The sequence below is a fragment of the Taudactylus pleione genome, unplaced genomic scaffold (assembly GCF_031769625.1).
Source record: "Taudactylus pleione unplaced genomic scaffold, aTauple2 ptg000201l, whole genome shotgun sequence".
Classification (NCBI taxonomy): Eukaryota; Metazoa; Chordata; class Amphibia; order Anura; family Myobatrachidae; genus Taudactylus; species Taudactylus pleione.
Window position 1 is genome coordinate 42,371,707 of NW_028284603.1, and position 12,490 is coordinate 42,384,196.

At 43.1% G+C, this 12,490-nt stretch overlaps 1 protein-coding gene across 1 annotated transcript in view; it reads right to left on the reverse strand.

Annotated features, from left to right (window-relative positions):
* SLC24A3 (solute carrier family 24 member 3) overlaps positions 1-12,490 on the reverse strand; it is a 489,239-nt gene that overhangs the window by 463,190 nt on the left and 13,559 nt on the right. The gene's annotated exons all lie outside the window — the stretch shown is intronic.

Below are 12,490 nucleotides of genomic sequence, written 5' to 3' on the forward strand. Positions count from 1 at the left end.
TACTGTGCGACCCATTCCATAGAGACAAGGGGGTGGGCAGGCTTAAGGAGGTGGACACTTCTAGGTTGCGTTCCACACGGGAATGCAAATCCTGGGAACAAAGCAGCTAGCACTGGCTGACATATGAATCAGCCTGTGCCGTGTAGAATGCCTACCCTCTAACATGACCCCTTCCACCCGGTACAAAATGCTCTGCTCCTGGACTTCCCACCTAATTAATGATTGCAGCCACCTGTGTTGAGCTACAGTAGTTAATAGATGAGGCAGGTGTTTCACCACAGGTGGCTGCAATCCTCAATTAAGAGAGAAACCCAGGAGCAGAGCATTTTGTACCAGGTGAAAGGGGTCATGTTGGAGGGTCTGAGAATATACAATGCAGTGGTGTAGCAATGGGTCCCCGCTCCCTTCCTTAATTCTGCCCCGGGCGCCTCCCAGCCACCGCAGGGTCTGTTGTTACGCCACTGATCGTCTGTACACACTGGCCTACGTGCACTGTTCAATTGAACGGCCGATATGTCGGCCAGTGTGTACTCAGCATTAGAAGAGTAATGCAAGGGTTAACAATGTTATATCCAGATGTCGGAATTTACAATGAACACATGACATTGGCCAAGTGTACACAATCTTCTGATTGTATAAATAAAGTTGTGTGGATTCAGCTCTCTTCTACTCTGAAGCCCAGCTCCTGCAGGCTGAGTGACACCTCAAGTGCTATTTCCCATTTAATAGACAAAGCCATTACAATGTCCATTTAAACTTCTTATTTATATACAATGATTAATAAAAATGTAAACATAGCAAGTTATCTGTAATTGTGGCTGCCTGCTATGTTCTATTGTAGTAAATAAATAAGGGGAGAGGGGTTGGGAGAGCTCAGTCAACAATCTTTCAAACACAATACTTGTATGTATATATAGAGATAGATAGATAGATAGATAGATAGATAGATAGATAGATAGATAGATAGATAGATATCTCAATCCATCGTGTATAGCTTGAGAAAGGATCACACTGGACCCGAAATGACACTTCTGCAACTAAATAAACTATTATATGCTTATTGCAATCTCCTGGAGGGGATGGGTACGGGATCCCGACGTCGGTATCCCGACAGGGTTAGAATACTGAATACTGACAATTGTTGTTAAGTATCCTAACCCTCCCCTGCTCTGTACCCTAAAGCTAGCCACACATCTAAAGATTATCTGTCCAACCAGCCAACTAGTTGATTGGTTGGAATGAAAATCTGGTAAGGAATACAATCAGCAATTTGCTCCCAAACGCTGGAAAATGGACCAAAACTGTTGTTTGAACAATAGTTTTGATCAAACATTTAACAAATTTGTCTGAACGACCATTTTCATCTGTTTTCTGGCATTTAGGAGCAAATTGCTGATCATCATTTACTCCCATATGTTACCAGATTTTCATTCCAACCAATCAACAAGTTGGCTGGTTGGATGTAAGTTGGTCTAGTGTGTGGCCAGCTTAACCCTCCCTCCCCGATGCCTGACCCTAACCTCCCCCTCCCCGCACACTAAACCTAACCCTCCCCCCTTAGTGCCAAACCCTCCCCCTAGTGTACAAATAGTAATATAGCCTGTAATTAAACAGACTATATATAATTCAGGCGCTTCACAGTAATTGATTGCTGATAATAATGCAATATAGATAAGCTGCTCCTAATATTGAATAATCTGTATATCCCACTTCTATGTATCTCATAAGACTGATGGCCAGTTGTTAAATATGAATTGTTGTCAACTTATCATACAAAGAGCGCTAATTTAGTCAAAGAATATAACAATTTATTATAATAATACTAGACATACACATATCCAAGATACAGTAATAAAAATCACACATAAATACATAGATAGATAAAATACAATACACACACTTCAGTATAAAACCAACTGGTTATAGATCATGCATATAGATAGGCTTCTGTATATATAAATATATATATATATATATATATATATACAGAGAGAGAGAGAGAGAGAGAGAGAGAGAGAGAGAGAGAGAGAGAGTGTGAGTAAAAAAGAAATAGATATACCCCTGCAGTGGGTGTCCCTTGCATGTATGAAAAAAGAAAAAAAAAGGAAAAAATTAGTGTTGTATAGCTCCCCCTAGTGCCTAACCCTAATCCTAACCTTCCCCCCCAACCCCGCTACTTACCTTTGGGATTCCAGCGGTTGAAATGCCGGCGTCGGGATTCTGACAAGTGTCGGGATTCTGGCGCTACAATTCTGAGCGCCGGAATCCCCGCGGACGGGATATTGACCGCATCCCCTCCTGAAGTGCAGTCTATTCCTTGGATTACATTACACTTTTATTCTGGCTCCTGTAGTTAATATATTTTTGTGGTGAGTGCCCATATTTTTTCATCCTTTATATACAGACGTGTCCTCATACACCTAGCCTTAATATGCCATGCGCCGCGAGATGCCTAGCGCGAGTGAGCCGCCAGGTTCCTTGTGCTGAGCGTCTTTTTCACCCGAAAATGCATCTTACTCGCAATGTGATGCAACTAAGATGCACCAGGACACTGCACTGATTAATGTGATATGTGACACGTGTATGTCTGTGTGCGACTGAGTCTGTAAACGTTGCACAATGGAACTTGCAGCCGCTGCATCGTAGCACTTTGAAAAGAGATTTAGGATTTAGTGTCGCATATCAAATTAATCAGCACAGTGGCGCATTTCTGGACGAAAAAGATGCTTGGCGCAAGCATAGTCGCACGGGACCTGGCATGACAAGAGGTACTGTTTGGCATGACTGCAGCAAAAGTGTAAGAGGACACATCTATACTCTCCAGGAGTTCCATCTATTTCTAGATTATATATACATATAGTATACTTATCTTTCCACTATAAGCAATTGCAATTCATCTTATCATTACGTGTATTATGTATTATAGTCCTCAATCAATGAAATAACATTAAAATATCACCGCTGATAATTGCAGTGGTATCAGTGCATGTGGGAGGAATGTAAAGGTGGGTACCCACTTGACAGGTATAGCTGCAGATCGAGTGATCTGCAGATATATCTGTAGATGATGGTCGTTCATACACACTGAACAAACATCATCTATCAGGCAGCCACGGGTCCTGCTGGCCAGGGGGGGCGGGTCGAGGGACGGCTGCCGCTGCATGTGTGTAGACCGCCCGTACACACTTACAGATGGACAGATATGTCTGCAGACATATCTGTCCATCGACTGTGCAGCACAGCCAATGCGATATGTCTGTGAACGACGTCGTTCACAGACATATCGTCTGTACACACTGGCTGACGGGCAACAGTTATATTGGCCAATCAATTGATCAGCCAATATATCGGCCAGCGTGTACCCAGTATATGACTGTGGGGCAGATGCACTAAGCCGTGGAAAGAGATACACTACCAACCAATCAGTTTCTGTCATTTTTCAAACACAGCCTTTATCATGGCAGTTAGGAGCTGATTGGTACTTTACCTCTCTCCACTTTATCACTGCCTAAGGCATAGTACATCTCCCCCTGTGTGTGGAAGACCCGAGAACAGCCCATAGGGCCCTGATAACACTGCGATTAGCAGTTGTGATGAGACAATAGGCGGAAGTGCTGCTCCTATGGTAAGCATGAGATAGCACATTATCATCAAAACATCATTTATCTAAAGCAGGAAAACTAGTGGGTAGATGGGAAAATATAAATAACTAAGAAAATAATATTATTGGATGAAATGACTAGCATGGTATCATGACAATTTTAATGTGCTATTGAATCAGAAATGGTTGTTCATGTTGAAGGTACCAACTAAAACCATGGCTTTATTCTGTTATTTATTAATAAAGTCTTCCTTTCAAATTTTGAAATAATGGTATGTATAAACATACAATGACATTTAAATCGGTAACTTTATTATCTAAGGGAGTATAAATTCAGTTGCACTGCAGCTAATCTCTTACAGAGGGCCTGATTCATTACGGATCGCAACTGCGAATTGCAATAGTGATTACGCACGCAGTCTCACTACCATAGTATGCTAATCCATTGCGTTCACTATGCCGTCGCAGCACAACATAAGGGCGCTCACTTTACCTCACACACTTCCGTAATCCTTAGCAAGACAACAAAACTATCAGTACCATCGAGTACCATCGCAGCCTCACGTAGACTTGCCCAAGCTCTGACCTTACTCAGGAATTGCTAACCTCGTTGCACACTGTGGCCGGGATGTACTAAAGGAAAAATGCGGTAAAACCCCCATATTCTGAGGCTTTACCACATTTCCATATGTACTAAGCCCCGGCCGCCCTTTTATCGGTGCAGAGGATAACATCAGAAAAACCTGGCGTTACCCAATAGAAGCTTCGCCGCCGCCCCACAGACGCCCAGCACTGGACCCCACTCGCCTGCTCTCCATGGTTGCCGTCCCGTGCTCCTGCTGGGTCCTCCGCCTCTTCCTAATCTTCTTCCGGGTGTAGGGAGGAAGCTCCTGGGGCTCGGAGGAGGCAGGGTCCCACGGAGACCCCCTCACCCGGCATCGGCTGCTTCGCAAAGGACAGCTCTTATCGCAAGAGCTGTCCATTGCTAAACTAATCGCATATGTTAGTACATATGCGATTAGTAAGGTTGTGGTGACGGGCGGAATGCAACCTTAATACATACCGACCTGTGAGTACTCTAGCTGCGTATGGCATCGCAGTGGATTATTTATGCACGCCCATGCAATGGTGCTCAAACGCACTGGCACGCCTGCGCTTCGCCATCAACCCTGCCGTCACCTCCCACAAATGGCACTTCCTGTCAATCATTCACAATCACACAATGCAATGGGACTGCATAGTCACTGCGATAACAGTCCAGATCGCAGTGGCTGATTCGCGCACTGCGATGTGATGTATACGCAGAACACAACAATTGGCCAATCGCGACCATCGGGCTTGCGATGAGACCCTCTATCAGAGTCAAAAGCACTCCCACTGACATCACTAGTGATGTCAGTGGGGCCGGCCCCAGACGGTAGGAGTTCCCATGGGAACGCCTCCATCTGGGCAGCCATGCCCCCGGCACGTCCACAAAAGGGGGCGTGCTGTCAATCACCATCGACAGCACGCCCCCTTTGGTGCGAAACCCATACCGTCGTTATTTGGGTCTCGCGCATGTGCACGACGGAGCCGCCTCTGTCGTGCGCATGCGCACTTGGGCAACATCGACCCGCTTGCGAGCGCTCAGCACTCGCGAGCGGGTCTGAATCAGGCCCTGAGTTCATTACCTGCCTCGGAAGAGAGTTTGTCTCAGTAATTAGATCTAGCATCATTTATTTTTATTAGTAAAAAAAAATAATCAATATATAAATGAGGCTTGATGACTGTAGCGGCGCCCCCAGGTGGTGACCAGGCAACACAATGCTTTGGGCCAACACAGATGGTAAATAAAAACATATAAAGATTAAGTGGAAAAAGGAATATGTTTCTTTCAGTTATTCTCTTTTCTTTTTTTTTAATAACAGAATTCAAATAACACTTTTTTGAAAATCAACAATAATATGGGATACTGTATACTGTAGTGTGACCATATAAAGACACAGGGCTGCAGAAAATATGTAGTGACTTCTAATATTCTAATAATTTACTGTAGAGGGTGCATTCTTCCTTATAACTCACAAGAACAATGCAGTGATGAATGAGAATTTACCATTCGTACAGATAAAGTTTAGTGGGCCTGATTCAGACTCGCTCGCAAGGGGGTCGATGGCCGTGCAGACCGCACGCGAGTGCGCGAGCCCCAGAGCGAGTGAGAAATCACTCGCTCCGGCGCTCGCATCCAAAAGGGGCGGCTGTCAGTGGTGAGTTTCCGGCCCTATTAGAGCCAGAAGCTCACTGGGGCTTGCGGGAATGAGTCCCTACCACAAGGGTCTCGTCGCAAGCCCGTTGGTCGCGACCATTGCGATCATCACTTGGCTGCTCGCAGAAGCTGTGGGTGGTCACCCACAGCTATGCGTCCGGCCAGGAGGCCGGTTTTAAAAAAACATGCGGCCGCCCTGATTCAGAGCGAGCGCTCGCTTTTTGTGAGCGGCTCTGAATCAGGCCCAGTGTCATAGAGTTTATATTAGGGATGTGCAGGCTCCCCTAGTTTATATCTAGATTAGCGCAATGTGTATTACAATTAAATAAGCAAAGTTGTACTATAAGATATTTTTTGTATTTCTCTTGTATAAAATACTTGTTTGTCGGTGACAGAATTAAATGGGGCATGCAAGGTAGGGGCATAACCCCTAAAAGTATATATCCGCAAAGAAAGTTAAATAATGATGCAGCTACTAGACAATAGCTTAAACGGCTCATTGTAATGTGAAAGCATTGTGCATGTGTGAGCCCTGTACGTGACATCTTCCAGATCAATGTTATGGACAGTTCTACGTCCCCCACCTGTGTAATATAAAGTCATCACCTTAGAGTAGACTTGACAGCTACGATTTTGAACCTGAATTCAGACCTTTAAAGGAAATTGAAAAAGCAAGATTCATCTGTGCATGTGCCTCATACAGTACCACTAAAACTGTCCATTGCTAGGACATAAAAGCAGAGTACGCCATGTACAGCTGGATCTCAGCATGCATATACGTAGGAGTAATGTAACCGCCTAATATAGTATGTGCTGCTTTTATTACATATAAATGATCAACAGAAATAACCCACCTACTACAGGAAACTTCTTTCCTATAAACCTATATGACCTGTAATTCTAACTTCATGTAGGTACTGGAACAGTTATAATAATTCTGAAAAGACTACAAGGGACAATACCAGCTTTAGCAGGGGTGACAATGGAGGGGGGGATATTGATTACCTGGGGGCCCGGGTCACTGCTGAAGGGGACAAATGTCCATGTCCTCCTTTACAGTGCTACTAAGGGGGACATTGTATTTTTTTTTCAGAAGGGGTTTGGCCAATGCAGAGTTGAACAAAAGTCAACCGTAATTGTACCCACATTGCATGGACAGAACGATAGATAGATAGATAGATAGATAGATAGATAGATAGATAGATAGATAGATAGATAGATAGACAGTGCATCCGGAAAGTATTCACAGCGCTTCACTTTTTCCACATTTTGTTATGTTAGAGCCTTATTCTAAAATGGAATAAATTCATTTTTGTCCTCAAAATTCTACACACAATGGGCCTGATTCAGAGCCGGACGCTATTTGCGCTCGCTCGTTCAGAAAAAGGGGCCGGATATTTAAATAGAGCGCTCACTCTTTGCGGTCTGTTGATGCCTCTATGTCTGAGCGAGCAAACGAAATATACGCTCGCTATTTTGTAAAAATGCCCTCTGGCCTTTTGCATCATACGTCATCGCCGCTATTTATTAGATTAATCGAGTACATCGAAAGGCGTCTGAACTGCTCGCAGTACTTGTGGTAGGATTTTCCTACCGCAATCATGCGAATAGTTCAGGCTAAGAGACAACCAAGTGACGTGGCCGATGACGCTGCTTTGCTAATTATGCACACCCTTAAAACGCCCGTTTTGACCGTTTGGGACACCTGCGTTCAGATCTCCACTCCCCGTTTTCAAGCACCTTCCCCTGTTACCACCCACAAACGCCTCATCCTGTCACTCAAATTAGCAGGCACTCGCAATTTTGCGAACACATGATTTCCGACCGCAATGACTGGTTGGCGCATGCGCATTACGACCCATACGCATGCGCAGATGTGCGATCATCGCTCGGAGCGAACGAGCGGCCGCTTACGAGCGGCTCTGAATCAGGCCCAATATCCCATAATGACAACGTGTAAAAAGTTTTTCTTTGAGATTTTTTCAAATTTAATAAAAAAAAAAAACTATGAAATCACATGTACATAAGTATTCACAACTTTTGCTCAATAGTTTGTTGATGTACCTTTGAGAGCAATTACAGCCTCAAGTCTTTTTGAATATGATGCCATTAGCTTGGCAGACCTATCTTTGGGCAGTTTCGCCCATTCCTCTCTGCAGCACCTCTCAAGCTCCATCAGGTTGGATGTGAAGTGTCGGTGCACAGCCATTTTCAGATGGATTTCAATTGGATTCAAGTCTGGGCTCTGGCTGGGCCACTCAAGGACATTCACAGAGTTGTCCTGAAGCCACTCCTTTGATATCTTGGCTGTGTGTTTAGGGTCGTTGTCCTGCTGAAAGATGAACCATCGTCCCAGTCTGAGGTCAAGAGCACTCTGGAGCAGGTTTTCATCCAGGATGTCTCTGTACATTGCTCTATTCATCTTTCCCTCTATCCTGACTAGTCTCCCAGTTCCTGCCACTGAAAAACATCCCCACAGCATGATGCTGCCACCACCATGCTCCAAACATAACGCCTGGCATTCACGCCAAAGAGTTCAATCTTTGTCTCATCAGACCAGAGAGTCCTTCAGGTGCATTTTGGCAAACTCCAGGTGGGCTGCCATGTGCTTTTTACTAAGGAGTGGCTTCCATCTGGCCACTAATATACAGGCCTGATTGGTGGATTGCTGCAGAGATGGTTGTCCTTCTGGAATGTTCTCCTCTCTCCACAGAGGATTGCTGTAGCTCTGACAGAGTGACGATCGGGTTCTTGGTCACCTCCCTAACTAGGGCCTTTCTCCCGCGATCGCTCAGTTTAGACGGACGGCCAACTCTAGGAAGAGTCCTGGTGGTTCCGATATTCTTCCATTTACAGATGATGGAGGCCACTGTGCTCATTGGGACCTTCAAAGCAGCAGATATTTTTCTGTACCCTTCCCCAGATTTGTGCCTCGAGACAATCCTGTCTCGGAGGTCTACAGACAATTTCTTGGACTTCATGCTTGGTTTGTGCTCTGACATGCACTGTCAAGTGTGGGACCTTATATAGACAGGTGTATGCCTTTCAAAATCATGTCCAATCAACTCAATTTACCACAGGTGAACTCCAATAAAGCTATAGGAATATCTCAAGGATGATCAGTGGAAACAGGATGCACCTGAGCTCAATTTTGAGCTTCATGGCAAAGGCAGTGAATACTTATGTACATGTGATTTCTTAGTAAGTTTTTTTTTTTTTTAAATTTAAAACTTTTTACACGTTGTCATTATGGGGTATTGTGTGTAGAATTTTGAGGACAAAAATGAACTAATTCCATTTTGGAATAAGGCTGTAACATAACAAAATGTGGAAAAAGTGAAGCGTTGTGAATACTTTCCGGATTCACTGTATACGTCCATATGCAGACTAGTATACATTTCTGAGGCTGTAGCGCCCCTATCTGTATGATTAGTTTCATAGCTGTCATCATTATAGGTGCGAATACGCATTGTGATTACACGGAAAAAACATCTGCAAAACTGACTTCCGCTCACCTCTGCATCAGGCTCACAGTATATATTGTGCAATATATAAAAGACATGCATTGATCATGACAATTGTGCTATAATGTCAATTTCCTAAATACCACAAATTTCAAATATGCTGGTTGCTACAGTAGAATCAATTGCAAATATCTTTCTTTGCTGCATACACACGGTCAGATTTCTTATCAGATATGAACGATAACGATTGTAAAAATCGTTCATATCTTTGACATGTATGGCATGCATCGACCAACGATACCCGTGCCCGCATGTCGGATAACAATATCTGACATCGACTGTGTTTGCAGTCAGATTTAGACGATTTCATTCATTTAAATGCTGTCAGAAATCGTTCATCGTTCATGAAATCGTTGGTAAAATCGTTCATATTTCAAATCGTTCATCTAGCAAGTCTGACCGTGTATATGCACCATTAATATTGCAAAGTATGGATTAGCAGAACTGTTGTTTACTGATTATGGAGAAAGTTTCAATACACAGTTATTGGAAATTGTTAAGGGATTAACTGGATGACTCATCGCAGGGTTAGGTTAATGACTGTGGGAGCAACAAGCTAAGTTACATGTAGGGGCTTCTGCCAGTTAAATGTACAGTAGTCACTCACACTTTCCCCACCAACAGTTATAATTGTTATTCTGCTACTATATGAATCTACTGTTCTCCGCAATTCTTAGATACTAAGCACATCTCTTTATTGTATGTTTTTGTATGATGGTTTATTATGATTATTCTTTATAAAGGTTGAGGACCTTTATAAAGAATAATCATAATAACTCTATGAAGTGTTTACCCAGTCATACACAGAATGGACGTTGCTCACTCAATTTATTGGCCCATCACAGGTACATGCAAAGGAAGATAAATCTAGAAAAATAAAATAAATAATTCCCCCACCACACTGCAATGGACCAACAAAAGAGATGCATGTATGGGATCAGTAGCTGGAGGGTATGCTGGTCCTTGTAATGCCATATTGGAGGCAGAGGCGAATCTACTGTGAAACTAATGAAGCTTAAGCTTCAGGGTCCCTAAACCCCTGAGAGGCTCTGAAGCAATTTTTTTTTAATGAGTGAATTTTTCAACAAAATCAACAGTTTGTGTTATTAAAATAAGGTTATTTTAGTGATAAAATCATAAGCCAATGGGCTGAAATACTTAATATTGACCTTAGAATATGCTCTACAGTAGTGCATGTAGGGGAAAGGGGGTTCTGAGTACTATCTATCTATCTCATGTCTATTCCATATCTATCTATCATCTATTGATCATCTCTCATATCTATCTATCTCATGTCTATTCCATATCTATCTATCATCTATTGATCATCTCTCATATCTATCTATCTCATATATATCTATATCATATCTATCTATCATCTATCGATGTATCTCATATCTATCTATATATCATCTATCTCATATCTATCTATCTCATATCTATCTATCCCATGTCTATCTATTTATCTCATATCTACCTATCATCTACAGTATCTATCTATCTATCTACAGTATCTATCTACAGTATCTATCTATCTATCTATCTATCTATCTATCTATCTATCTATCTACAGTATCTATCTATCTATCTATCTATCTATCTATCTATCTATCTATCTATCTATCTCTCTATTTATAGTCTCTCGCTCTCTGGGGGTTTCTACATCTCCGCCATTTGGGCCTCAAGGTCCTTGCAAGGGCAGCAATGCCCTTTGGACCTTGTTGGATGTTAGCCTACTGTTGCTGATTGCAAAGAGGCCCCATAACAGTTCAAGCTTCAGGGCCCCAAAAATGTAGATAGGTTTCAGGTAAGTGTTTTTATTTATGTTTATTAGGACTACTGGGGGCACTACCAGGGGGGGATTACTTCTGGGGGCACTACCAGGGGGGGATTACTTCTGGGGGCACTACCAGGGCGGGGATTACTTCTGGGGGCACTACAAGGGGGGATTACTTCTGGGGGCACTACCAGGGGGGGATTACTACTGGGGGCACTACCAGGGGGAATTACTTCTGGGGGCACTACCAGGGGGAATTACTTCTGGGGGCACTACCAGGGGGGATTACTACTGGGGGCACTACCAGCTGCTGCATTTCCCACCCTAGGCTTATACTCGAGTCAATAAGTTTTCCCAGTTTTTTGTGGTAAAATTAGGTACCTCGGCTTATATTTGGGTCGACTTATACTCGAGTATATACGGTATGTCTCTTTTGACGGCCTAGTGCAGTGTGCTAGGAGAATTTGTGTTTTTGTTTTTTAAAATATTTGCCCAACCTGTACGCCATCCATTCCTTCATCCAGCCATCACCTATGTAGGTGAAGTAAACACTGTACTGACTGCCTCAACTTCTTTCCGGCCTTGTCATAGCACATATGTACAGATTTCTCTATGAACAATGCGCCAGAAGAAAGGTGCCAATTATATTGTAGGGGCGCAGGTCTAGCACTCCATTTGCCTTGCATATAATGATGACACGAATCACATCACACGCAATTCCCAGATGAGATTTCTCAGAGAGGTACATTAAATAGGCAAGAACGGACATATCTGAACTGTTTGTACCCTTCAATTCAAAAATCACCAGGGGGTTTCCCACTTTTCTTCATTTATATAGTATTTTGTACAAATTATTCTGCACCTTTTGCTAATATACTGCTTTCTCCTTGTTTCTTCTGTTGTTTCTTGCATAGATTTGCTGCATGACACGGAATGGTTTATTTTTGTTGCTTTGGGGAAATCAGTCAAAAGGTACTTTCACGATACAAAATACAGAATAAAGCCATAAAGACAAAAGCAGTGTATCAAGCTCAGAAGGTGTGCGCAACCAAATCAATCAAGTGAAGCTGGAAAACACAGTTCACAGTGCACCATGTAAACCAGGGCACCCAGTACCACTGTACATGCCATCTAGCTAAAATTACTTTGGGCTCTATTTACTACAATCCGCATATTGAATGCGGATTGTAGTGTGATATTACCGAGTGAATTCGCATTGCGAATTCAGGTAATATCACAGGGATTTACTATAAATCCGTTGCAGGGACAGAGCTTGCGATAAAGCTCTGTCCCTGCGGATCCCACTCTAGTCGCGGTATTTTCGGAAAAAATACCGCGACTAAGAG